This window comes from Octodon degus, unplaced genomic scaffold (assembly GCF_000260255.1).
Source record: "Octodon degus isolate 3935 unplaced genomic scaffold, OctDeg1.0 scaffold00061, whole genome shotgun sequence".
Lineage (NCBI taxonomy): Eukaryota > Metazoa > Chordata > Mammalia > Rodentia > Octodontidae > Octodon > Octodon degus.
The window spans coordinates 10,482,596-10,507,951 of NW_004524637.1; the positions used below are offsets into that span (position 1 = coordinate 10,482,596).

The following is a 25,356-nucleotide window of genomic DNA, read 5'->3' on the forward strand; positions in this document are numbered from 1 at the left end:
ATCCTCAAGACCCCTCCTAACTCTGGGGCAACACTGCCCCCCGACACCACATCCCAATTCACTACAGAAGTCTCTTCAAGATACTGATCATATGACAGAGGCAAAACTCACAACTGATGGCACGTTTTCCCCAAGAGAACCCTAGCAAGACACCCACAGCCTTGTTTGTGTCAAGGTGTCTGGTCATCTTGTCTAGTATTTGCCTACCTTCTTTGCAAAGGGTACATCCCTCATCGAGCCTGACCCCAGCACAATCAACCCCTCAGCAAACTTGCTCTGCACCCCTGAGAACTCAGCCGCCTCTCACCACTGTTACCTGCACCCCAGCTTCCTCCCCAGATGTCCAATGCCCTCTCATTGATTGAAAGCAGTGCCTTGCTTTGCATTCAAGCCCTCACCCGAAGTCCCTCATCCTCTCATTTCTTTTCCTTTTTAAATTTTTTATTCATTTTAATGAGAAAAAAAGGTGAAATAGCTATGAGACAGTTTCTAAACAGATTAGTACAACAGCTACAATAATTAATACATTGCATATTGTTGTCTTTGTAGTAGTTACTCAGAGGACGAAGATATAGACATGATATCTTGTCTAAACAATATTAGTGCAAACCTTTCTTCTCACTGAACTAAGAGAAAGTAGCTGTATATCCATCTTAATTATCATATGTATATATATATATTTTCACCACAAAAAGGTCCTTTTTATCCCCCTTTTTTGTTTTGTCTTATCAGAGATGGGTGTTCCATTGCTGTTAGAGAAGCTATATTTGAAGAAGTCTTTAAAGGATCTTTTCATACTTGATTCCAGTCTAAATATTGTAAGTGCTTGAATTCAGCAAAATAACCCAACATACTCCAGTAGTCCGTAATAGTAGTGAGTTACCAGCACAACTGGCAATTGTCCGAAGTTGTTAACAAGCCTTTTACAGCTCAGCAAAGTTACATTTTTAGTTCTATAGGTCTTGCTTTAACTTGGTCTTAACCATCCAGCAGAAAAGTGTAAGCACGAGATATAAAAAGCAAAGCTACATCCTCTCATTTCTTCATCCACAGGATAAGGAAGGCTTGGGGTCCTCTTTGCCCCCAGAACACACTGTTCCACCAGTGTGCAGAACAGCAAGCGATCTCAGCTCCAGGAAGGCACTGCAGCCGCGCGGCCCCCACCTTCCCGCAACCAGTTACCTGCAGGGAGCTGCAGCCTGCAAATACTCGATGGAAACGTTCAGAAATAAAAGACTTTAAACTGTCCACTTGCACATGGCTCGGGGTAGAGTGGGGCGCTCTTGTGCCTCCCTGGTCTGTCCCAGAGATGTGAACACCCTGGCACATCTGTGTGGCACCAGGGTTACTATGTGAGGGGGACAAGGGGCACAAATGCTATGCAGATGTGCCAGAGCATTCCTCAGGGTAAAAATGTAAATGGGGTGTGTGTGTGTGTGTGTGCGCGCGCGCGCGCGCGCGCACGCAGGGTCTCACTATGCATCTCGGACTCGTAGCGATCCTCCTGATTGTCTCTAGTGCTGGGATTACAGGCACGCACCACCATGCCCAGACTACATCACCAGCTCAGTGTGCCTGGGGGCGGGGCCGTGCGACATGCGGAGCCAGGGATTGAATCCCTGGCCCCCGCGCTTACCTAAGCAAGCACTTAGTCCACTGAGCTATGCAACTCCCTCCCCCACCCTAAAATGTAAATGTTGTCGATTTCGTCAGGAAAACAGTCTCATGCCGTGCCTGCTTCGGTCTGTACAGGTTGTTATTGACGTCTTAGTGGGCCTAACCTGCTGTGTGTGCGTATCAGAAAACAGGATTGCGGGTCTGCTGCTCTGAGGTGTCAGGCATGCCCTGGAGGCCAGCAGCACGTCCTCCCTGGGTGGGGTGAGGTTACTGCACAGATGTCCAAGTACCGCCCGCACCCCCTGCCCCAGCTACTGATCAGAACGCTATGCATATGAACTGGGTTCCCTGGCATGCCACATCTGCTCCAGGATCTCATTTTCCAGCAGGACAGTCAACATTAGGATGAAATTCCAGAGCTCTCTGGTGTGCTGCCTCCAGCTACTTTTCTCCCTTATGCTCCCTTCCCAGCTCTCTCTGGGTACCCCCCAGGCTCCGGCTCCAGGGCCCCTGCTCAGGACAAGACTCCGCCACCAGCTCCCTCCGTGGGGCCCCCACTTTCTGTGCCATCAGTTCACCCCCTGCAACTCCCACTCTCACTGGGGTCTGTGCTCCAGCTTCACCCAGTCCTCTTGACAGCCTCCGTGATGCAGCCTTGTTCGGCCTGCCAACTGTGTTTCCTGCTCTGTACTTCTTCAAAGAATCTTTTTTATATGTGTACAATTATATTTTACTTATTTTATGGTACTGGAGATTGAACCTGGGGCCTTTGCACTGAGCTACAGCCATAACTTATCCCCCCCCCCCCCAGGAACAGGTTCTCACTAAATTGCTAAACTGCCTGGTCTAGACTCAGTTTATAATCTTCCTGCCTCAGCCCCAGGATACAGAGATTACAGGAAAGCATCATTTTGGCTCAATATATATTGTATTGTAGAGTTCAGCTATTTCATTTATTGTCAGGTTCATCATTAGAAACACACACACACACACCCCAATAGAAGCATCAAGTCCACAGGAATTTCTTCTTTTTCTCCCCTATTCTATCTCCAGCAGGGAAAACAACACCTGCCTATTGCAACTACTCAATAAAGTATGTCCTTATAAGATTACCAGTGACTGAGAAGACATCCTTCATTGCATGATCTTTTATACTATACAGATTTTGCACCCTGGGACAGAATGATCTATGCAAAAATGAATTACTTAAATGATTTCTATAGTTGCTGTACTCTCTCCTCCTTTCTTCCTCTATCTCAGAGGAAGATGCATCTTCCTATGGACACCTATCTCATCAATGTAGAATCTCTGTCCCAGTCGCTCGTAACTTTGCATGTAACCAGCTCCAGTACTATTCCCTCCTGTCATTTTCACTGATTCCCCTACTGGCCTTTAGAGAGTATCAGATTCTTCTCTTGAGAAAAAGTCTGGGAGCAGCCTTCTCCAGTCATGGTCACCCACGTTTCTGATGAGAGTTTCCTACACCTAATTCCTTCCTTCTCAAAGTCCTGCAGAATGCCTTTGCCCCCACCAACCTACTAAACATAAGCGAATCCACTCTTGTCTCCTGATTGATAGATATAATGTCTGGAATCTCTTTGATCATTAGCTGTGATATGTCAACCTAACTAGTGTAAAAAAACACCTAACGGTTTAGAAAGCATAGTTCAGGGTGTGTCTGGATGCTAGGTATGTAATCCCGCAACCTGAGAGGAGAAAACCCACCTGTGGTGCCACCTGCTCAGAGGCTTGCAGCTGCATGCAGTACAAAGGAGAACGTAGGAAGAATGCACCAGTGTTAAGAACTCCAGTCTGCTTGCGGGGATGTGACTTTCATTTCCATGGTTTTGGGACACTGGTCTTCAGTTTCTGTAGGTTTCTAACACAGATTCCCACAGACAGCTCTCCAGGAAGCTTCCAGGCCCTTAACTCTGGGCTGCTGCCACAGCCTAAATCTCCCTGGGTCTGTGGCTTCCACCTTCCTGGGCTGAGCAACTACTGGACACTCCAGCTCTCCAGGGTCCAGATAGCTATTATGTACCCTCAGCACTCCAATCCTGGAATCTTGCCTAATAAATCCCCTTACATAATTACATATAGATTTTCTATCAGTTCTGCTCTTCTAGAGAACACTAACCAACACAATCAATCTCCTTGGACTTTTCTGGTGTCCTCTGCACTTTCTATGATGGAGTCATATCTGTTGTCTGCTTCTTGCCCTTCTTCTTGAGCAATCTTTAAGGGTAGGACTACCCAGGGAATGTTTCAGATGCTCTCTCTGTTATAGATCCTCTTGGAGTGGCCATATCGATTCTAAGGTTTCTGTATAATTCATATTGACTTCCAAATCTCTTTCTTACCTCCATGTTTCTTCTCATAAACAAAGACATGGAACCAAGTCCAGCCCCTTAGCTGTTCCGGCATACAAAGCCCTGCCTGGAAGCAGAATGTAGCTCTTGCCTGGCTCTCTCATCATCAGTCTTCTCCCTGTGCCTGTAACAACCTCGTCTATAAATCTTCACCCTTCCTTTGAATGACTATGTGCTTCTCTCTCCCCAAGCCGGGCTTCTCAAATTCACTCTACTCAATGCACACATGTCTTAAAACATGGGACATCCTATATTGCAATCAAATCCTCAGGGATCAGCTCAGACCCTTCATCTAGGAGGTCCTTCTGGCCAGGAAGACATTGGGTCTCACCTTGCCAACCCCAGCAACAGGCCCCATGCCTGTAATGGGAAAAATGCTCAACAAATATCTATTGAACTTAACTGGTCTTTTAACCCCTACCAGATACGTTCATGTACAATTCCATCTTCTCTATGCACACGTTGTGTCCTTAGAATTGAATCAAGCCATGAAGAATTAGACCACAATCAGGGTAGCTGCAGTATGGCCTTCTTCTGAGATAACAGAAACATTCAGGTATAGATTTTGTTTCCAAGGAAACAAAACACTGGTGCTATATTTTACGGCCCCAATAATTTTTTTGTGTGAAAATAAATATGAATGTTTAGTCTTTTCCTCTCAGCACAAAAATAGCTTGTCCTTTGAGGAAAGAAAGACTGAACTGATTAATAAAAAATGAAATTATGCTTTAAGACTCTAATAGACCTTTAACATGAGTAGCAAACACCTCTAATGATATAGAAGACAAATTTTAGCTTGGTAACTGGAAGTGGGTGGAGTGGTGAGGAGCGGAGAAAGAGTTTCTCTGAGATTTGGAGTCTAGACACTGGGATAGAGTAAAGGAGGAGGGAAGTGAGTCCAGAGGAAGCCTATGAAATGAGAACTGAAGCCCATGGGAAGATTGAAGAAAGAAAGTATAGAAGGAGGTGGCAGGTGGTGCCTTCTCCCTGACCTGGACTTACTGCGTGGGAGAGGGCAGCTCAACCCTGCAGAAGTGCCCCAGTACTGACCACTCCAGAGGCCTCCACGGAGAGACGCACCAGTGGGAGGGGGCTGTGAACATGAGGACTGCAGTGTCCTGAGTGGTGCAGGGGCTCATGTGTCCCACAGGAGAGGACAGTTGGCCATGGGACAGCTTAGAGAGGGGCCAACAGAGCTTGGAACCCCAAATAATTGTTTGTTCCATCTACTGGTCCCAAGATGAGTTCAAGCCCACAGAATATGCACAGGTTGCTGCAGACTGAGTCTTGCTCTAGATTCACAACCAGAAACCAGCCTAGGGCTGGCCAGATAGCTCAGCGGATTAAAGTGCCTGCTCAGGCAGGTGCAGGGACTGGGGTTCAATCCCTGGAATGCCATGCCAACCCCACCCCCAGGGCATGCTGAGACTATGACTGAGACTGGGCATGGTGGTGCGCACATGTAATCTGAGTTCTTGGGAAGCTGAAAACAGGAGGTTCACTATGAGACCAGCCTGTGTAGTAAGACCCTGTAGACCCTGTACTAAATACATAAAAAATATTTAAAAAAAGAAAACCAGAAACCAGCCTGAACCTCAGCAGAAATAAAGGTACAGTCTCCCTGGGATTATCCACTACCCCACCATAAAGCGAATGCTGGCTTGCTGGGATACATCAACATAGATCTGGACTCTGCCCACATTGTCCAATAGTGACAGCAAAGACACATCTTGAAGTGGACTTTCTTTGTTGTTGTTGTTTGGTGTGGTTTTGTCTTTGCTTGTTATTTTTATATGAATGCAAACATGGGTTCTAGTTTGCTGTGGATATTGCTGTATTCTGTTTTTGTTTTCATTTCTTCCTTTCCTCTTTCCCTCCTGTCTTTTGCACCAGTTTCCCAAAGTTTACGTGATCTTCCTATGTCCTCCAACCTCACTTCTAATCTCTTCCCTTTCTTCTATTTTGCTACTTTTCCTTCTGATGCCTTTTAAATTTTCTCTACTGAAGATAAAATGTCATGCTGAAGGTTTATTTACTACATAAAATTTTCTGATTTGCTTTATTTATTTATTTATTTATTTTTGGTGGAACCAAGGATTGAACTCAGGCCCTTACGCTTGCCAGGGAAGTGCTTATTCTACTGAGCCCTCTCCCCAGCCCTGGTTTGTTTTAAATTTTGTTATATAACCACAAATCTAGTTCATATGGTTAAAGGTGGAAAATTAATAAACACCTCAGTTTGACATTTTCTAGAATGTTTCATGTTATTTTCATTGTTGAGTATATCACATTAGACAAACTGACATAGTTATATCATATAATTATATGTCATATAATTATATATGTCATATATAATTGTTCTGACCAGTAGTTCTTCCTGGTATACCAAGACTGAAATTGCCAAAGGAACAGCAAAAACACTATAGGCCAGAGCCAAAGAACCGTAGGCAGGGCCACACAGGCAGCAACTTCTCATCCTTAATACACTGAAGAAGTAGGAACTTCAAACAGACTCAAAACACAAAAGCAAGCTACACTGAGAAGAAATCTCTGAGAAAGAGTCATTTCCTAAGGGTTCTAAATACTAGCAACAAAGCTAATCACAACCATAGACAATTTACAACATCAACTCAAGAATTAAACTAATAAAAAAATAGACGATAAGCCACTTAAAAAAGATGTAGCTCCAGACCTCTGGCTCACTAATGGCAAACTGAGTGGGCCTTGAGGTGGGCGGGTCTGAAAGCCACCCTCCCAGCCTCCCTGAAGCAGTAATGTTGGAAGCAACAAGGCAAATAAACAAGGCTCTAGAAAAAGAAATTAAAGCAGCAATAGTTTCTCGGATAATTACAGAGATGGTGACCAAAGTGAAAGGCATGCCTAGAAACCCTAGAGCAGATGCAGATTTGAAAAAATAAATAGAAGAGCTCGAGAGAAGATGAAAACCATGAATTCCCAACATAAGAAAGAAATAGACTATAGAAAACATATTCAAACAGATATCCAGGAAATTAAAAATTCCACTGAAATTATATACAGTCAAGACAAGGATAGAGCAATTGTGTTTGCAGCCGCCGCCAAGCTCCAGCCCAAGGAGAAGGGTAAGGAGGTCCCAGTACCATGGCTCGTACCAAGCAGACTGCCCGTAAATCCACCGGTGGGAAAGTGCCCAGGAAACAACTGGCTACAAAAGCCGCTCCTAAGAGTGCGCCCTCTACTGGAGGGGTGAAGAAACCTCATCGTTACAGGCCTGGGACTGTGGCACTCCGTGAAATTAGACGTTATCAGAAGTCCACTGAACTTCTGATTCGCAAACTTCCTTTCCAGCGTCTGGTTCGAGAAATTACTCAGGACTTCAAAACAGATCTGCGCTTTCCAGAGCACAACTCTTGGTGCTTTGCAGGAGGCAAATGAGGCCTATCTGGTTGGCCTGTTTGAAGATACCAACTTGTGTGCCATCCACGCCAAACGTGTAACATTTACGCCAAAAGATATCCAACTAGCACACCACATACTTGGAGAACGTGCTTAGGAGTCCACTATGATGGGAAACATTTCTTTCTCAATTTTTTTTTTTTTCCTCTTCTTCCTGTTACTGGTAGTTTTCAGTGTTAGGTGTTTTGTTTTTTTTTCCCGTGGGGTCAAAAGGTACCTAAGTACATGATTGCGAGTGGAAAATAAGGGACAGAAATCAGGTACTGGCAGTTTTTCCATTTTCATTTGTGTGTGAATTTTTATCTTCATGCGGGGTATAAAGCATTAATGCAAGTCAAAAATGTTTCAGTGAACAAGTTTCAGCACTTCAACTTTATAACAATTATAAATAAAGATCTGTTAAATTTTTATGGAAAATGCCAGCATTTGGATTTTTTTAAAACGAATAAATTTCTTATTGACAGGAAAAAAAAAAAAAAAAAAAAGACAAGAATAGAATCTCATACAGAAGACAGGGCTGCGGTTAGTGACCAAGAAAGGAAAGATTTCTTAAAAATAGCAAGTGACCACAAGAAAGCTATCTGGAAGTTGCTAGATGATGCAAAGAAGACTAGCATGACATTGATTGGAGTCCACGAGAAAGCAGAAGATAGAGCAAATGACATTTAAGAGGCCTATTTACAGATGCCTTGGCAGAAAACTTCACTGGCAGGGAAAAGAATTTTACAGAGAGATAACTGAGACATAGAATTCCAATTAGCCGTGATCAAAAAAGAATCTACTGCAAGACATATAATAGCCAAGACATTCTTACACAAGAATATTCAACAGAATATTAAAAGCTGTTAGGAAGAAAAAGCAAATTACATACAAAGGAAGCCAGTCAGAATCACAGCTGGCTTCTCACCAAAAACTCTCAAGTCAAGAAGAGCTTGAAATTAAGTATTTAAACCTTAAAAGAAAACAACCTCCAGCCCACATTGATATACCCTGCAAGCTTATTTTTCAAAATTCATAGAGAAATAAAATACCACTGTGACAAAGAACAGCTGAATAAATTCATAAACATCAAACCCAGCACTCCAAAATATTCCAAAATACACTCTAGAAAAAGATAATGAAGAATTGAAACTCTACTCCAAAAGAATGAGTCAACCAGGTGACGCAAACAGGTAAACACAGTGGGGGGAACAAGGGAGACAACCACAGAAAAATAATATGACGAGGATAAATCATTACACATCAGTTATAACAATCAGTTGGTTTCAACTCACCAATAAGAAGAAACAAACTGGTGGTATAGATCAAGAAGCAAGGTCCAACAATACACTGTGTATAAGACGCACATTTACTTTAAAAAGGAATTCATAGATTGAAGGTTAAAGGAGGAAAACAATACTCCTTGTGACAGGAACCTGGAAAAGAGCAGGAGTTGATATTTTATTTGCAGACAAAGTGAATTTCAAGCCAAGACTAAGTGATAGAAACAAAGAAGGTCACTACACCATTGTAAAGGGAACAACCCAAGAAGATATGATAATTGTAAATATATAACAAATACCAGTACAGCCAACCATATAAAGCAAATATGAACAGACCCCTGCTGTGCCAGCCCTGTCCCTGGGGCATGCTGAGATGGCAATTGAGATTGGGCATGGTGGCATGCACCTGTAATCCCAGTGCTTGGAAAGATGAAAACAGGAGAATCTCTATGAGTCTGATCTGTGTAGTGAGACCCTGTAGAACCTGTGGACTCTGCACGAAATTCAAAAAGAAAAAAAAAAAAATGAATGGACATGAAAAAGCAAATAAAGCCTAATGCAATTGTATTGGGGGGGGGATGTCAATACCCCACTGTCACAAATAGACAAGTCAATTAGACCAAAACCAACAATGAAATATTAGAGCTGAGCCAAACTTTTGAGCAAATACACTTAGTAGATGTCTACAGAGTATTCCAACCCCCACATCATAATACATAGTCTTCTCAGTTGCACATGGATGTTCTCCAAAATACAGTACACACTAGTACATAGAAGATGCTTACAGAAATGCAAAGGAATTGAAATTATCCCATGCATCTTAACAGACCATAGTGCAATGAAATGGGAACTCAATGGCAAAAGAAACTCAAAAATATGTGAACATTAAGCACATGAAAATTAACTTACACCCTCCTGGACAATCAGTGTGTCACAGATAAAATTAAAGAACAAATTAGGCAGTGTCTACAATTAGATGATAATGCCAGTGCAACATGCTGGAACTAACAGGAAGCAATGAAAGAAGTCTCATGAAGCAAATTTGCAGCTGTGAATACTCACATCAGGAGAAAAGAGTGAGCTCAAATAAATAACTTAATGCTAATCTTGAACCTTCTAAAAAAAAAAAAAAAAAGAAGAGCAAGCCAAACCCAAAGTTCATATGAGCAAGAAAATTATAAAGATCAGAGCAGACATGAATGCAATAGAAACTAAGAAAAAAGTATCAAAAAAATCAATCAATTGAAGAGTTGATTTTTTGGAAAATTAAATAAAATTGGAAAACCCTTATCTAGCCCTATCAAAAAAAAAAAAGGGAAAGAAAAGACTCAAATCCATACAATTAGAAACTAAAAGAGTGAATCACAGCAGACCTTGAAAAAATTCAAAATATCATATATAGCTACTTAGAGAACTTGTATTCTAATAAGATGGAAAAGAAGAAATGGACAAACTCCTAGATACATGTGAATTACCAAAGTTGAATCAAGAAGATATAAAAATTCTAAATAAAGCAATATCAATCAATGAATTCAAATATGTAATAAAAACTAACCAATAAATAATAAAAGCCTAGGCCCTGATGGATTCATAGCTGAATTCTACAAGAAATTTAGGCAAGAGCTAACACTATCACTTCCCAAACTCTTTAATGAGATTGAAAGGGAAACAATACTCTCAAACTCATTCCTGGAAGCATTACTCTGATACTAAAACCAGAGAAAGACCCAACTAACTATAGGCCAATCTCCCTAATGAACATAGATTCAAAAATCCTGAATAAGATACTAACAGAGTATAGCAAATCATCAAGAAGATTATACAGCATGACCAAGTAGTATTCATCCCAGAGATGCTGGGACAGTTCAACATATGTAAATCAATAAATGTAATACATCACCTGAACAAAACCAAACACGAAAATCATATGATCATCTTGATAGAAACAGAAAAAGCATTTTACAAAGTCCAATGGCCATTAATGATTAAAATCGTTACAGAAAATTTGAATATATGGTCTTTATCTCAGTCTGATAAAAGCCATTTGTAAGAAACCAACAGCCCACATCATACTAAAAGGGGAAACCTGAAAACTTTTACTCTAAAATCAGGAACAAGACAAAGATATCCACTGTCACCACTCTTATTCAATATAGTTCTGGAAACATTAGCCAGAGTAATTAGATAAGAGAAATTGATACAGGAGAATGAAACTTGCAACCTGAAAGCTACCTGGGCCCAGTTCATGTTCTCTAAAGCCAAAGAATGAATTTTAGGAACAACAGAAGTTAAGAACAGAATATATTTAATGGGGGAAAGAAAGCTCCTGTCTGAGAGAAGGACAGAAGGGGGACCTGAGTGGATTGCCCCCAGATGTATCTTCCAGGGACTTATAGAGTAACACTATATGGTGAAGCAGGTCTAAGGTGGAGAACATGGGAACTTGCTTAGGTGGGCATGAGTGAGGTAGGACAAAGCTATGGTCAACCAATGAGATTACAAGCACAATTGCTCAGGTAAAATTGATTAAATCTAGGACAAATGGGGAAGCCAGTCACACAGCAAGCAGGCGCGGCAAGAGGGCATGAATACAGAACTGGGACTTTTCCTGTAGGGGGCTGGGCTAGTGACCTCAAGATGGGAGACTCATTTAGAATATCAATCCTGGATGCCTGTCTTAAGGGAGGTATGAGGCTGCATTTGTTTACTCTCTTTTCTGGAGATCAGGCACACATCTGGGATCTGTCTGTCCCAATGTTGCAAAGTCATCTTGTCTTTCATACTATCTCCTTGAGGAGATATCTCCCTGTCTGCCTATAATATTTATACCTAACTCAGCTACCTGCAACAAAATAAATGAAAGGAATATGGATGAGAAAGGAAGAAACTAAATTATCATTATTTGTAGATGACATGATACTCTACATAAAAGATCTCAAAAACTCCACTAAAAGACACCTAGATTCAATAGCTAAATTCAGTAGCATAGTTGGATATATGTCAGCATTTGAAAATCAATAGCCTTCCTGTACCCACACAACAAATTCACTGAGAGAAATCAGGGAAACCATGCCCTTCAAATAGCATCCCCCAAAAATGAAATACCTCATAATCAACCTCATAAAGGATGCAAAAGACCACTACTATATTCTGAAAAAGGAAATCAACAGGATATCAGAAAGACCAATGAGATAGCTCAGTGGACTAAAGCACCTACTTAGGCAAGCACAGGGGCTGGGACTCAATTCCTGACACCACATGTCAATCTGGCCCTAACCCAGGGTGCACTGAGCCAGTGACTGAATTCAGGTGTGGTGGCATATGCCTGTAATCCCAGCACTGCGGAGGCTGAGAACAGGAGGATCACTATGAGTTTAGCTATGTAGTGAGACCCTGCACAAAATAAAACAAGAAAAAGACATTAGAAAATAGAGATATCCCTTGCTCTTGGGTAGGAAGAACCAATATAGTAAAAGTGGTCATCCTCCCAAAATTGTTGTACAGATTTCATGCAATCACAATAAAATGCCATTACATATCTCACAGAAATTCCTAAAATTCATTTGGAACCAGAAAGGATCTAGAATAGCAAATGCAATTCTGGGCAACAAAGCAAGGCTGGTTGAATCACAATCCCTGACTTGAAATTATATCACGAAGTTACTGTGACTAAAACAATGTGGTACTGGGGGGGGAGCAGATAAATACAATAGAGTAGAAGATGCATAAACAACTCCAGACATATTTCAGCTACCTTATCTTTGACAAAGGTGTCAAACACATTCATTAGAAGAAAGATAACTTCTTTGACAAATGATGTGGGAAAAACTGGCTTTCCACACATCAAAGGTTAAAATTAGACCTGTATCTTTCACGATGCACTGAACTAAAATCAAATGGGTCAAAGATCTGAATATGAAAACAGAAACATTAAACCTACTGGAAGATAAAATAGGTAAAACTCTTGCAGACATAGGTGTAGGCAAAGACTTTGCAAACAAAACTCTGATCACACAAGAACTATCATTAAAAAAATCAACAAATGTGATTTCATCTTATTAAAAAGCTTTTTCACAGCAAGAGAAACCAACAACAGAGTGACAAGACATTCCACAGAGTAAAAATAAAAATTTTGCCAGCTGTTCCTCAGGCAAAAAATTAATAAATGTTGATCAGAGAACTTCAGAGAATTGTACTACCCAAAACTTAGGGGGAAAAGTATGTGTATTTTTTTAAGGGAGAGGATCAATAGCTCACTGTGATTAATAAAAGGCTAAATTCCACTGAAATAAAAGAGCCTACTAGTGGGTCTTCCTCCTTTTATTCTTTCTTTCATTTCTTCCAACGTCTTATAAATTCCAAATTTATTAGATGGTACATTGCACTAGAAGTCTCAAAACCCAAGCTCTACCTCAATTCTATTACTTGCTAAACCATGCGGATTTTGGCAAATAACAATCCACTGAGCTTTAGTTTTCTCTCCTAAAATATAGGTAGAAATGCTCTAAGGTTCCCCCAAATAAGAAAGGCATGGTCTGACTTTTGGAAGACCAAAAGCCACCATCTGGTCCCCCTTCCGTGAATGGAGCTGGCCATACAAATAAATCAAAGTAACAACCTGAACATAAAAGAAGAAATCATTTTAATAGTTAAGACATTTTTCAACTTCACCTACTATGTATCGAAAAAGATGTCAAATCAGTAGAGAAAATAAAGTGATTTATTTTGTCATCACAAAGCCCAGATCAGCCTGGCTGTCAGTCGCTCCAGCTCAGAGCAACAGCGATGGAAGATTGCTCTGGAATAAAGTCATTCCTGTCTGCTTTCTTACTGTCAATTTTTGCAAGATACATTTCACTGCAATTGCATTAAATTTAATTTGCATTGCAAATGTAAAGGGAAGGGTGTCCTTAAAGCCCATCAACCCATCTCATTCTTTTGTTTTTTTTTTTTTTTTGGTGGAACTGGGGATTGAACTCAGGCCCTTGCGCTTGACAGTGAAGTGCTTATTCCACTGAGCCATGTCCCCAGCCCTAACCCGTCCTATTCTGCAATGATCCCACTGCATTGTCAATGTTTGTGTCTGGGCCCTCTCAGCCGTCACGCATGAGATGCATTAGAATAACTGTCCTTATGGTGCTGAAGCGTTTCAAACAAAAGAATGTGCATAATGACCTTGAAGGAGTTGGTTTGAGCTGTCTTGCACAAATCTCAACCCTCTGCAGCAAAAATGGTGCTGTTTTCCTCCCACTCTGTCATTTTTCTCACTCTTCCTCTCTATAAAAGATAAACCTCAGCCGGCAAGATAGCTCAGTGGTCTAAAGCGCCTGCTTAGGCAAGCTTAGGCAAGCACAGGGACTGTGGTTCAATCCTTGGTACCACATGCTGCGCCGGCCCTACCCCGGGGGCTGAGACAGCCAAAAAAGTTTTTTTAAAAAAGACAAACCAAAAGCATCAGCATAGCTTACCAGTACGTAGCAAGACTTACTATCTGCCAACCATGTCACCAGTGCTAATAAAATATTTTCACTGTGCTCATGAATAAAGGCATTGGTGCATTTAATGCTCACTATGGCCTATGGGTCAGGTTCTACCTGAGGAAACAGAGGCACAGAGGGGCTCAGTCACTCTTAATGTAAATGTTGAGTCGGGGAGTAGAAGTCAGACTCCACACACCAAGCTTCTAAGCCACAACTCTCAAACCCAAGGTGATGATCGTGAGATAAAGACAGGACCCTGAGACTCATTCAGCTGTCCACATGGATTCCTTGCATGCATAGAGTGTTGGATCCCATCCTTCAGTGCAGAAATATGGCAGTGGAGAGGCTCTATCTTTGCCCTCAAGATCTTTAGAGTATCTTGCTGTTCTGTTCAATAAGGTAGCCAAACACTGCTATGTAGCCATTAGCATTTAATTTAAATAGTTTAACAAATAATTTAAATTAATTTATTTATACTTCATATTATGTGATTTATCAGAAACTGAAATAATTGAATGAATCATATTAACACTGAATTAAATTTCAAATTCAAGGTCTCTGTCACATAATTATATTTGAGTCCTCAGTAGGCAAATGGGACTACTGCCATGTGACACAGACTAGGACATTTCTGTCAAGGCAGTAAGATCTATCAGCACTGCTGCTTGGGGGAGGGGGTGCCAGGGAAAAGAAAATGGAGAATTTCAAGAGCTGTGCACAGCAACAGGTGTGCTAGCTGCCCAGAAAAGGGGGTGTGAACAACCCAGGCAATAGGCCATGCTTTCCAATACAGGTGACTGCTGAGCTAAGATCCAGTTCAGTGAGAATTAAGCAAATAAAAGGACTAAATCTAGGGCCGGTGAGATAGCTTAGCAGGCTAAGCGCTTGCTTAGGCAAACGTGCTGCGCCGGCCCTGCACCCGAGGCACACTGAGCCAGCGTGGTGAAGCACGCCTGTCATCCCAGCACTAGAGAGGCAGAAAGCAGGAGGAATCACAATGAGTCCCAGCTGTGTAGTGAGACCCTACACACACACACACACACACACACACACACACACACACACACACAGAGAGAGGAATAAATCTTCTCGGCAGAAGGAAGGCATTTCTTTGCTATTCCCTAACACAAGTCTTCCAGATCAAACATTTAATGCTTAAGTTCTAGCCCCAAAGAACCTACAACACGAAGCCAAGCACCTGGGAGGCAGCCTGGGAATGTGAGGAACATCGCAATGCCCTGGCGCTCTGTGCCCTCAGCCGCCCCTGCCGAGCTGCCTCCTTGCTTCGTGAGGTCCCTTCCTGCTCTCACCACGTGGCCCCGCAGATCAGAGGCTCTCATCCAAAGTTTCGCCTCGCTGCAGTGCCCGTGTGCTAAGCCATGACCCAGGCCTTTGAAGGCAGCTTCTCTCTCGTTTGCTTTAGTCTGGCTTCATAACACTGAGAGTGCCAGAAAGCACTGACAATTATGAGAATTTCAAAGCCTCTTTTACCCACTGAGCCAAGTTCCTAGCAGTGTGATGGACTGGATTCACAGCGCTCATTATTTTCATAAGAAAAGATGCTACAGCGTGGTGTTTTTCTGTAGGAAAGATTATTGAATACCAAATATAATCTTTTCACTTTCCCTCTACATTTCAAGGGAATAAGTTTGAAGCTTTCATTAATATGGTAAAATCATAGATTTTAATAAGTATTTAATAAGCTATGCCCACAGAAATACATCCTCAAAGAAATAGATTTAGGAAGATATTATTCATTAATGCATTGGCAAAGAATTGTATGAATTCAAAAAGGAATTACAGCTGAATGACTTATGAGATTAACTAGAAGTATATACAAGTTTTCATTTCTAGGTCATCAGCTTTCATTTTTTTGAGTTGAATAAGACAAAGGGCATCTTTTACTGAAAATAAACTAGACACACATACCTAAGTTGGTTCCCTAAGGTGTTTCCATCTTTTCCTTAATTTTCCTGGAAATCCTGTGACTGTGTTTTTGTTTAAATGACATTTGTATACTTGTCTTTCTATCATAAAAAGACAATAAAAGAAAGAAGCCAGGGGTAGCTTGGGATTTGATATTTAAAGTTCACCATTCCTGAAGTACTTTGGTCTCATAAGTGACTTCATCATGTACATCTCTCGTTATTGTCTCAAGCTACTCCATAAGCTATACAGAAGCCTAAATCAAAAGCTCACTGTTGGCTTTCCACACTGGTCTTAACCATCCAACAGAAAAGTACAAAAATGAAGTATAAGAAGCAAAGCCATGGTGTTATGTTGAGCTGTAGGGGACTCAGGTCAACAATTTCTGACATTGCCAGTGAAACGGAAGACCCAATACCATTACAGACTACTGAACTTTTTTAGAGTATTTTGCTGAGTTTACACACCTATAATATTTAAATGATGGAACTTAACAAAAAAAAGGGGATACAGATGAATGTCCATTTGGTATCTGTGTATTCAAAGTGGTTAGGATATGGGGGAGCCCAGCCTAGCTCAGTTCTTTAAGTGGCAGCTTCCACAATGCTGGCAGCCTCAGTTTGCTGTAGTTCGATCCCCACAACACTCCAGCCATGCAAAAGTGCCCTGAAGGCATTCAAGGAGCAAAACACACACACACAAAAAAAAAAAAAATTCCAGAGTGGTTAGGATAGATATATAGTTACATTCTCCTAATGAATAGAGGGATTTGTTCTAATAGTGTTTGTAAATAGGATATCAAGTCCGCATCTTGTACAGCAATTAACCACTAGGAACAATGTATGCAATGTGTTAATTATTGAAACTGTCCTACCAATTTCGTTTGAAACTGTCTCATTGCTATTTGTTTCTTAATAAAATTACAGGGGAAAAAAGAATATTTATTTATTTATTTTGTATCTTAGGGAAGGGTCTACAGGGTGTTCAGGGTCTCACTACTAGATTGTACTCATAGTGATCCGCCTGTTTACAGCCTCCCAAAAGCTGGGATTAGGGGCACGCACCACACCCAGTCTCAGTCACCATCTCAGTGTTCCCCTCAGGGGCAGAGCCGGCATGGCAGGCACAAAGATCAAACCCCTGGTCCCTGAGCCTGCTTGCAGGTGCTTTAATCTGCTGAGCTATTTGGCTGGCCCAATCAGAATATTTAAAAGCTTTAATTACCATAAAATCCTCAGAATCTTTAGCATGATAACATGTTCTACATATTTCTACTAGATATGCAATGACCTTACCAAATTTTTATCATGAAGACTTCTTTTGAGCCAAACATACTGCTGTGTATATCAAGATACTAAGTTGTCCCAGAATGTAGCTTAGGCAAAGAAGTTCTTGTGTTACGAGGTGGCTCAAGGAACTTTGGCAGATTTGTTTGTTCGAGTCCTCTTTTTAAGGTTTGAACAGGACAAAGAAAATGAAATAATTTCAGCTTTTAGCAGTACATTTTTCTATTTACAAAGAATTTACAAAGGAAATTCTTCAAGGACAAAATATCCTCAAAGTAAGTCAGCACAGGTTTGGATAGACCCACATGGGTTCCTATCAGGGTCACCAAATGTAAGGACATAAAAGAGGAAGAGTAAAAGTGAATAATGGAAAATAAAGAAGGATTCTGGCCTCTAAGAATTTCAAATAAAATAATTTTAAGGTACAGATCAGAAAATAATTGTGTGAGCAACATGTTTTAGAAAACTCAAGATAATGACTTCTAAGAGACAGAATGCACATACTTTTGTCATCTTCCTACTGAGTACAGCTAAAAGCCTTGGCCACTAGATATATTTTAAAAATGAAAGAGATGATTTTAGAAGAATCTCTGTATCTAGGAACTAAAACAGTGGTGAACACTTGGGTTCTTTTTGCCTCATAAATCACAGGTTTGGAGACAAAGGACCTAGCTATTAGAAAGACCAACAGGCTTAAGCCTGGAAAGAAAGTTGCAGCAAAGTTTGCTTTGTGAAATCAAAAGATTAGTATCAGGGCATCCTAACAAGACAGGAACTCTTGAGTAGTGACTATGCAAGTGCTGCTAAACAACTCAAAGAAATAGCATGGCTCCACTTGTTAGGACCATAGCAAACCCAAGTAGCAACCTGCATTTCTACCCCACCCTCCATGCTGTTATGAGGCATCCAAGCACCCTCTTCTGGTATGATGATGCCAGAGAAAGATAAGTAGGAACCTAAGCTTTCAACCTCTCTGGTTGGTAGCAGTGGCCGCAGCACCACAGGGTGATGAGGAAAAACTTTGTCTTTCTAGATTTCTTCTGAAATCAGCTCTGTGGAGAATCAGAGTGGTGCTTTGCTCCAGCTGGAGTAGGTGGAAGTGTGGGACCCACATATGGTTTCCTATGATACCATGCGTGGGCAACTGTTACTATAACCACCACTGCAGGCAGGGGCAAGAAGCCCTACTCGGTGTCAGAAGTAGCTGAGAGCACAACCTGGACTTTCCCCTTCCTTCTGTCATGAAGAAGGCAGCATCCCTCCTTTTCCCTCCAAGAATAAATTAGAGAAATCCAGCTCAAATGGGTTGAAATAACATCCAAACTCATATAATAGTAAAAACTCTGGGTTTCAATTGACAATTACTTATCATCCTGAGAACAATGACTGTCAGAAAGTGCCATGAAAGCACTGAGATAGCAGAGACATTAGGACTGTTTGATGAAGACTTTGAGCTACCAGTTAGAACTTAGAGAAACCTCATTAGACTTTCCTATAGGTTAAGTAAACAAGGGACAAATCTCCTTAGTTTTTCTTCATTTCAATGCTGTTTTATACAATGTCAATTCATTTCCATCATAACATTGCCTCAAGGAACAATACAATCACATTCAAACAAAGGAAAAAATTGAAAGGCCCCGCAAAGAAGAGGGTGTAGCAAAGAAAAGATATAAAGCAATTGAGAAGTTTTCAACTAAAACTTTCAATAACCAAAATCAGAATATCAGTGGATATGAACAACAGCATAGTGAAAAGAACAAAGTAAAACAAATGAAGATAGAACAACAGACATTCCTCAATCTGAAAGACAGTGAAAAATGCAATCAGATAAGCCCTGTGAGAATGTAGTGCTGTAACAAAAACAAATACAAAATTTAACATGTCTGTCATCAGAGTCTCAGACTAAAAGGAGACAAAGAGAGGCTGCAAAAGAATAGAAATAAAAATGGGTGAAAATCTCACAAATTTGTCAACAGACATAAATCTATAGGTTGAACAGGATAAACATGAAGAAGCACCACAATATGTCATAATAAAGCTTCTGAGATCAAAACAAAGAAAAAAAATCTTGCAAGCAGCAAGAGAAAAATCACATCTCACCTAGAGGGAAGAAAAACTTCAGATGAGAGCAGATTTCTCATCTGAAATTGTGAAGGTCAAAAGAAACTGGCACAACAGTTTTCCAACCTCCTCTCTTACATCCCTCCTTCACACACACAAAAATAATATCCTCAGAGTCCTGTCCCTTTCTTTTCTTTCATTTTCTGCTATCTTTCTGCCTCTTCCCCCCTCTTTCTGAACTGTTTTCTTCTTTTCACTTTCTCTCATTCTCTAGATTCCAGCATACCAGAAATCAGCACTATTTCACCAGCTTCCTGGGCTAGTGAAAAAGATGTGAATATATAAAGACAATGTTTGAATTATAAAGACGAGTGCATAGTTGGTACCTGTCCTGGCCTGTGGGTTAGTCAAAGAAGGTCACTTGGGAGAGGAGCGGGGAATGGAGGAGGGGACAAAGGACAGGAGACGCGAGAAATGGAGACAAGACAGGATTCTGATCAAGTCTCATTTATTCAGGGGAGGTACTGGGTATATGAAGGGAGTGTAGGAATGAGGAAGTCTCGGGCTCTTGATGTCAGCAGGTATCTAGGCAATGAAGGAAGGTCCCACCCCTGGGGCATAGCACGTGATTCACAGGCAATGGGCAAGGTGGGAAAGAGCAGAAACTTAACTCAGCAGGGCAATAGAAACTTAAGGAAATGGCTGACACTATTATAAAATGGACACCCGTTAATGGCTTCCCACAGGTACCATAGATGCTGATACTATACAATCATAACTATTCACTTCTTGAGATACAGTCACCAGGACTGATCTCATTACACTGAGTGAAGTGAATAGACACACAATCAACAAAAATAACCAAAGCTAAGGTCATATCATAGGGGAATAGCTCGGTGGTCTAAGTGCCTGCCTGGAAGCACAAGGACCCAGGTTTGATCTCAGGTTCTGTATGCTATACTGGCTTTGAAAACCTGGGCACAGCATGCTGGCCATGAAAACTGAGAGTGTTGTCACATGACTGTAGTCCCCGCATGGGAGGCTGAGACAGGAGGATCACAGAGAAATCTACTCATGGAAGACCACGCCCAGGCTTGGAGAGCTCCACCCACAGGAGACCGTCCCAGCCCCCACATCCAGAGGCCATGATCAACTCCACACCCAGCACAATTCCCATGGCCTTCTTGGCTGGAGGACACAGTACATTGCTGTCCACAGTCATGGATAGGATCGCAGAGCTTTAGACACTAGAGGTATTTTACTGTTTTTATTCTCCTTTGTTTGTTTGATTGGATGTACCTTTCCTGTCTGATTGGATGTCATCCTGTTTTGTTTTGTATTTTGTGATTATTTTTGTTTTTTGGTTTCTTCTCTTTTTTTCTTTTCTTTTTTCTCTTATCAAGTCCTTTTTCTTCTTGATTTGCTTTGTTTCTTTTTTGTTCTCTTTCCTCCTGCTTTTTTTCTTTCTTTCATTGTTTAGACTTTGTTATGGTTTGTGTCTAGGTGTCCCCCACAAAGCCTCATGCAGTCTTGGGGAGGCTTCTGGAATGTGATTGATTATTGTGGGTGTGGATGCTGCACCTGCTCTGGGGCAGGTAATTTCCATCTCAATGTAAGGAGGGAAGAGAAGCTAGCTGCTTGAGCTGCTGCTACTCCTCGCTTTACTCTTGCTCTTTGCTACCACCATGAAAGGTTGTTCTCTGCCATGAGCCGCTCTGCCTTGGAGCCAGGTGAGTATGGACTGAAACCTCCAGTAACTGTGAGCAAAATAAAACTTTCCTTCCCTCATTTAGGGTATTTGTCCCAGCAATGGGAGAAGAGTAAGTGAGACAGGCTTCTCACCTTTCTTTTACATTTTATTCTATTTATCCTCTTTCTCTCTTTTCTCAATTACTTCTTCCATTTAAACTTTCAAGTGAGTAAATGTTATCTCTTCCCACCCTGATTACTCTACTGCATTCTATTTGACTCTTTCCCTCCTGCTGTCTCCAGTTTCCCAAAACTCAGGTGATCATATTTTGACCTCTAGCCTTGACAATTGTATATATGACCTGATTCATCACTTTATCCCATCCCCTGTCCATCTTAACTCCTGCTCTCCACATAAGGGTGGAGTACATGATATATGTTTGATTTTGTTATATATTTTTAAGAGTTTGATCCTGTGGTGGAGGGTAGCAGCTTAATGCTTGTTAGCATAATTTGCAAGTAGTTAAGGTATACATTGAACTCTTGTTATTGCCACCTTGTTATTTGCCAGAATGTCATTCATATTATAATAACTTTTTATCTTGTGTATGACAACACTGTAGCTGTATGGGGTCATTAATATCATGATACCTTAGTACCAAAGGACTAGGTGCTGAGTCAAATAGTAACTTGGCATCTTTTACAACTTGGGAAGATAGGTTCTTGGGATAGCTATAAAAAACCACCTATATCTAGAGGACATTCCTGAAGAGCAGCCATCTCCTAGGGAAGCCACAATACTAGTGATAAAGCTATCTGCTATAAGAAATTGGCAAGCATCAACATAGAAAACAAAATAAAACAAATAAAGACAATGAGATGATATGGAAGAAAAATGCAACCTTAGACCTTCAAGCCCATCCAGGACAAGTCCAGAGCACAATGAGGAACATGAGATTGGAGGCCAAACACTAGAACTTTTTGAAGTGACAGCAAAGGAAGTGAAAAAGATAAGTGGAGATGCTACAGAGAAAATAATCTCTCATATACTAAAAGAAATGATGCTTAAAATAAATGATATTAGAGAAGACATAGATACAAGACTAAATGAGCTTAGAAAAATGATGGAAACAAAAAAAGTCCAACATAGAAAATAAATGGAATCCATGAAACAGATCCTAGTAGAAAGCCAAGAAATTAAAACCTCCATTGAAAGTATATGCAACAAACTGAGTGAAGGAGTAGTACAATATAAGATCCTGAAGACAGAATTGCAGCTAGTGGTCATGAAAAGAGATATCTTTAAAATAGCAAGAGACCATAAAAAAATCAATCCAACAGCTACAACATGATGCAAAGAAGAATAACATAAGACAGATTGTAGCCTAATAAAAGGCTGGAGAAAATGCACATACCACAAAAAGAAAAATCTACACAGAAATAGAAATAAAGGCAGAAATAAGTACAGAGAAAGAAATGGACATACAAATAAATGAAACATGTAGAATTCCAAGCAGCCATGACCAAAATATAACTGCACTAAGATATATAATAATCAAGATATCACAAATTCAGCACAAGAAGAAAATATTAAAGCAAGCTGTTAGAGGGAGAAAAAAAAGATCACCTATAAAGGAAAGCCCATCAGAATCATGGTAAACTTCTTAAAACAAACTGTCAAGACAAGAAGAGCTTGAAGTAAAGTACTTCAGGTCTTGAAAGAAAAGTTTCCAATCCAAATTGATATGCCATGCAAAACTATCTTTTAAAAGTAATCAAGAAAAATGTTATCTCCCTGACAAAGAACAACTAAAGACAACCATGACTGCCAAACCAAGCCTGTAAAGAGTACCGAAAGATATTCTAGACAGAGATAAAAATGACTATGATTCCAAGAATGACAACTGAAAGAAATCACCAAGCATGACAAACAATTAAACAGAGAAGAAAAGCAGAAAACCAACAGCAGGAATGCAACATGGAAAAAGATAAGTCAATACGTATCAGTTATAACCATTGATGTAAATGGACTCAGTTCACCAATCAAAAGAAATAGACTGGCAGAATGAATCAAGAAAAATGATCCAACAATATACTATACACAAAAAATCATATTTAACTCAAAAAGAAATTTGTGCACTAAAAGTCAAAGGATAAAAAACAATCATCCATACAACAGAAACCCAGAAAAAAAAAGCAAGTATAGTAATTCTGTTTGCAAATAATATGAACTTCAAACCAAGAATAGTCGAAAGAGATAAAGAAGTTCACTACATATTGTGAGGGGAAAACTTCAACAGTAATAGATAAAAATTATAAATATTTATGCACCAAACACAGGACACCCAAATAAATAAGACATTATTAAATAGACATGAAAAGTCAAATAAGCAATACACAATTATAATGGAAGGCATTAATACCCCATGGTTACAAAGAGATAGACCAACTGTAGAAAAAATTGGCAAAGAATTATCAGAACTGAACCAAGTCTATGAATAGTGGTCTTAGTAGATGTTTTCAGAGTTCCAACAATACCATAAGAGTATGCAGTCTTATTAGCTGCACATGGGATATTTTCTTCTTTCTTTCTTTCTTTCTTTCTTTCTTTCTTTCTTTCTTTCTTTTTTTTCTTTTTTGGATGTCTTCTTTAAAAGACAGTATCGTAACCCACACGTACACAAATCAAAAATTGTAATAATCTTTATCAGCAGAGCCAATGACAAAAAATCACATGTTCATCACAGCAGATGCAGAAAAAGCTTTTGACAAAGTCCAACTCATCATGGTAAAAGTATCATAGAAAATCAGAATAGATTATCTTTACTCCCATCTGATAAAAACCATTTATAATAAACCAATAGGCAACATTATACTAAATGGACAAAAAGTGAAAGCTTTCACTCTAAAATCAGAAACAAGACACAGATATCCACTATCACCATTCTATTCAATATGGCTTTGGAAACATTAACTAGAGCAATTAGACAAGTGAGAGAAATAAAAGGAATAAAGATAGAAAAGAAACAAAGTTATCATTATTCATAGATGGCATGATATTCTACATGGAAAACCACCAAAACTCCAACTGACTTCTAGATTTAATAACCAAATTCAGCAGTGTAGCAGGATACAAAGTCAACACTCAAAAATCAATAGCATTCCTGTATACAAACAACCAACTCACTAAAGGGAAATTAGGGAAACAACACCCTAATAGTAGACAAAAAATAAAATACTTAGGAATCAAACAAAGGAAGTAAAAGACAAATATATTGGAAAAATTAAGAGTGAGTGGGACATCTGACTTCTGAACTGGAACATTTCCTCTAGTAAGGAGGAAGAGCAGTGACCACCCAACACAGAAGCTGCAGCAGGTTTACAAATGGGTGTTGTTGAGAAAGGCAAAAGAGATTTTGCAGAGAAGTGTGCCCAGTGCCACAGTGCTGAGAAGACAGGCAGGCACAAGACCAGGCCAAATCTCTGTGGTCTTTCTGGGTGGAAGATGAATCAGGCTCCTGAATTCTCTTATACAGATGCCAACAAGAAAAAAGCCATCACCCAGGGAGAGGATGCACTGATGGAGTATTTGGAGAATACTAAGAAGTACATTCCAGGAACAAGACTGATCTTTGGTGGCATCAAGAAGAAGAGAGAAAGGGCAGGCTCAATAGCTTACATCAGAAAGGCTACTAATGAGTAATAGTCACTGCCTTATTCATTGCAGAACAGAAATGCCTCATTGCTTTTGTATGTCCTCCATAATTTAATAGATCTCATACAGCAGAATTCAGAGCATGAGTGGCTGACAGAATATTTTTGCTGGATAGTCCTGATTTAAGTAAATTTGGCTCCTAGTGAAATGCATGTCTTTTTTCTCAAGTTTGATAGTAATTCCAGTTCAGTAAATATCGCTGTTTTTCCTGTCTAAATATATGGTTAGGGTTGATTAGTAATATTTAGCTTTTCACAAAGATAGAAAATGTCATCTCAAAGCTATTGAAGGTTGGTTTTATATTTAGATTTATATAACTGGCCATGTGAACATATTCAAATGCTGGAGGAATTTTTCATTGTCTCAAAAGCGATCAAGATTCCCCATTTTAATTTGTATTTATTAGCTTGTTAAAGGTAGTGGTTGATGACAAGAAAGCAACCTCTATAATTATGGTCTTGACTATGCCAATTTAACTAGAATTCCCTGTATCTAAAAAGTGTTGCCTTTTACTTT

General features: G+C 40.2%; 1 pseudogene; it reads left to right on the forward strand.

Annotated features, from left to right (window-relative positions):
• Window positions 1–7,085: 7,085 nt before the first annotated feature.
• On the forward strand, window positions 7,086–7,518 carry LOC101575451 (annotated as a pseudogene).
• The last annotated feature ends 17,838 nt before the right edge of the window (window positions 7,519–25,356 follow it).